The following is a 3,954-nucleotide window of genomic DNA, read 5'->3' on the forward strand; positions in this document are numbered from 1 at the left end:
TTTTACGAGAATATTTCAGTACATTTTAAGACCCACAAAGCCTACATTTAAAATCTAGAAGTTGCTAGATGGTGGTTAATTTATGGTATGAATGCGAACTCTCTAAATATTCAGTCTTTTTTCATACACAAATATTTGCTCATAAAAGCACAATAAACTGTGTGTGTGCTGGGCAGACCCTCTTTAAAACGTATGTTTAATTGAAATGTGGTCATAGAAGCTACTTAGTGTAGTTTTTGAGCTATAGGAGTTTTCTTTAAAGAATGTGGAAACATTCAACACCATGTCCAGATGCAGTCTTGAAGTAAAACGGTTGAAATTAAGCACTGTTCACAAAGTGCAGCAGACCAAACACATGTAGACTGATATCTACAATAGTCAGTGGAATTCAGCCTACTCAATAAAAGGTAAACACACACATTGAGGTGCTGATCTGCACTGAAGGTGTCACTGCTGCTTGGAGCTGTCCACTGCCTGTGGTGCTGAAAGCACGCTGCTCTTTACTATCGCTGCAGGCGCTAAATTCTAATTATACGCTTAAATAGGCCCATTACAACCACCTTATATACATGATCCACACTTGTGACAGATCAGCCAGGTGGCCCACACCAAGTCTGGAAATCAATTTGAACGACTGGATCTTTTGCGGTAAATAGCTGGGTGTAGTTCTGGTAATATGATCGTGATGCAGCCCTAGTAGTAGGGTGTAGTCTGTTCCTGTGCATGTGTTGAGCCCCGGGCCGGTTACACAGCAAGTGTGTGATCATACAACCCGGATGAAGCAGCAATAGCTAAAGGGACAGACTCATACCGGGGAATGCAGTGGGAGATTTTTTACGTTTAAGTTACATCCGGGCATTTTCTCTTCGGTATGCTACGGGTATCTCAATGGTGGTATAAGTGAAATATAATTGTTTTTTGGCCCGCGTTGGACGGAACATGGCGGAGGCGGACACTCCAGGAGGTGATTATGCCCCTGATCCGCCTGTCTCGTTTCCCAGCGAGGAATTCGAGTGCAAAATCTGCTACAACTACTACGACCTGGACCTCCACACTCCTAAAGTGCTGGGCTGTTCCCACACTTTCTGCTAGCAATGCCTGGAGGCTCTGCACTCCCGGGAGGGGCGAGGATGGAGAGTCGGTTGCCCTGTTTGTCGACACCGTACTCCGGTACCGGATTACCGTGTCAGCAACCTCCCAGACAACACTGAACTGACTGACTCGCTCCCGCTAAAAGCGCATGAGCCTCCGAACTCTCCAAACACAGATGTCCTCGTTACAGCTTCAGCCGTGTCCTCTGCTTCCTCCCAGGAGAGCAACGACAGCTGTCCGACATGCAAACATGTTGCGGTTGTGACCGGCTGCGCGTGCGCCATCTTCTCCTTCCTGTCCATGGTGGTGCTCTTATTTGTGGGCCTCATCTTTGTACATAACTTCAGCATCTTGACGTCGCTAGTCGGCTTTGTCTGCTTGTTTGTCGCCAGTCTTCTGGCACTGTTCTCGCTCATTCTTACTTGTTTAGTGTGCATGTTAAAGTACCCACCTGAAACTGAGGCTGGCAACATCAGTTCCCTCACCTCTAATATGAAGTGACGCTGTTTCCTTAAAGATGCAAATCTTCGACATTATGGACAAATGACAGTTCAGTTTTTGATTAAAACAACAATGAAACTAAGTTTATTTCATAGCAGATATCGGGAGCTTTTACTTTAAGTAATATAATTATTAATGGCTGAATTCCTTTTAGCTAGCTTAGCTTCAGGGCCTGGGTATTGTGCATACTGTCTCCTTGTCACTGGGACTTTGAAATATAAAATAGTTAATTTAATTGCACTTGGCACTTTACAAGAATATGTCTCAGAATGTCTACCATGAAAAAGGAAAATATGTATAGGCTACTATTTACTTTGAAAAAGATGTAAACTATATCTACAGCTACAAACTTAAAGTTTACTCCTACATGTGTAAATGATACATGTGAAGCTGTAATGCTTTCCTGTGCATCTTTATATACTTAATTTCATTTTCCCTTTTAAGGTATCAAATTTGGGCCTCATGTTTTTGCATACAAAGTACACCTGTGATAGTGCAAACAGGCATGACAGACTATGACCAAGACTTATTTTGTAGGCTTGAAATGAGTAAAAGAGTACTTTAACAGGTATTGCTAATGGTCTTATTAGGTTCACTGCAGCAGTTTCCTCCCTTACTCTCCTCCCACATTTGTTTCCTGCACTGAAATCATGCATACAAAGGATTCATAGGTGAGACTACTATACAACCAGGTGTGTACATGCACTATATTTGAGTGTCAACCTGCTGGTATGTAACTGATTAATCATAATCTTTTTGTGTCATCACCATTTCCAACAACATCACCTATAGTGCCAATGACAGGTGAGACAATGACCTGCTTACCCCATATCCACCTCTGTGTGATTACACTGGCTCCCCGCGGTGGGCCAGGTCAGCAGGAGGGCCCGGGCCTGTGACCCTCAGGGGACACGAGGCTTCACAAGATGAGATAAATAACTTTGGGCTAGGGGGCCAAAATAAGTTCTGTTGTAAAGTCGCGAGACAAAGGAAGTGCAGATGACCTCCTGTGGGACTTAAATCATCAATTGAGCTAAGGTTTGCTTTACTATGTCATACGCACCGCATGACATTAACTGACGATCTGGTGCAGGTCGTAGGCCACAGCGAAGTGTGCATTAAAAGAATGCATGATTACATTTACTAATATTTTCTTAATTTCCTATAAGAAGTTTAAAATGAGATAACACTGATGTCAGTTCACCAGGTTTGGTTTAAGATGTCTCCATTTATTTGAGGTATCTGCTGAATCCCAGTAACACACAGTGGGTATTTATCTCCACTTAGTGTTGTTTTGAGAGGCAACACTGTTCTCGGGAGTTAAAATCCGTCTCTTTCAGGCCTCTCAAAGGAACCCCTTCATTCGGTCATCCCTTCGCTGAGTAATGCCACTTAAATGCCACCGTGACAAAAGCTCGAGAAATAAAAGGAGGGGTGGCGGGCCTTCCACCGGGAGCCATAGGCAACACTGTGTCTGGAGCAGGGGGCTTCATTTCACAGGGACTGCAGGGCTTAAAGTTAAAGATTACTTTGAAATCTGCATCCCCTACCATCAAACTCTCCCACTATAACCCCCCAAACCCGTCCCTCCCCCCCTCCAGCCGCCACTCCCTCTCCCGAAAAATAAAAAGCTGTCGCCACAGAGCAGGGGATGAGTTGGGAGCAGATCCTCTTTGATGACAGAGAAGGATCCTTTTGTTCTCTAATCCCTACACACAAAACCCCCTCCACACCCTCTTTCCCCTATAAGTCCAACTGGACGTCGAGGGGCTTCATAATCAGCCCGGGGCTCCAAAGTTATTAGCTTACTTGTTTTATTTTAAAGACTGGAATGTAACATCCTGTGGTGTAACTTCCCACAAAACTATTTCATGCAAGTTTTTAAATTGGTTTTGACAGTTAGTCCAAGTTTTTTACCCTAAGAAGTCACATGACACTTGTTTGTGGTTGTCTTGGGTGGATCCCAGAGGAGCTGCCGTCAGCCACCGTGCACGCTGTCCAGACAGTCAGGGTCACACAGAAACAGACAGTTCCAGGATACATTTCCTCTCTTCCTGTGTCTTGCCTTTAAGTGTGTGCAAAGTGTGTCCTTGTGTCATTATCACATTGGACACACGCATTTCACAGAGGAGATGAAAGTCTTCCTTTTGCTCATAACATCTGCCCACTGATAGTTTGTGTCCTATCAAGATGACCTCTAAGACATGGCCTGAGGAGAGCGATTATCACCACTCTGTACGCACTCATGTGATCACATGTTTTCTGTGAACATTTTGTGCCCTAAGTGTGTGTTTATGGGAGAGAGAGGGGATACATTTGTGTGTTTTAGTGCATGTATCTGCCATGAATATGTGCAGACAT

The 3,954-nt window shown here is 44.2% G+C and overlaps 1 pseudogene; it reads left to right on the forward strand.

Moving 5' to 3' along the window:
* Positions 1 to 939: 939 nt before the first annotated feature.
* On the forward strand, positions 940 to 2,241 carry LOC138611242 (RING finger protein 228-like; annotated as a pseudogene).
* Positions 2,242 to 3,954: the final 1,713 nt, after the last annotated feature.

This window comes from Semicossyphus pulcher, unplaced genomic scaffold (genome assembly GCF_022749685.1).
Source record: "Semicossyphus pulcher isolate SPU_LCO1_2020_fin unplaced genomic scaffold, fSemPul1.0.p SCAF_7, whole genome shotgun sequence".
Taxonomy (NCBI): Eukaryota; Metazoa; Chordata; class Actinopteri; order Labriformes; family Labridae; genus Semicossyphus; species Semicossyphus pulcher.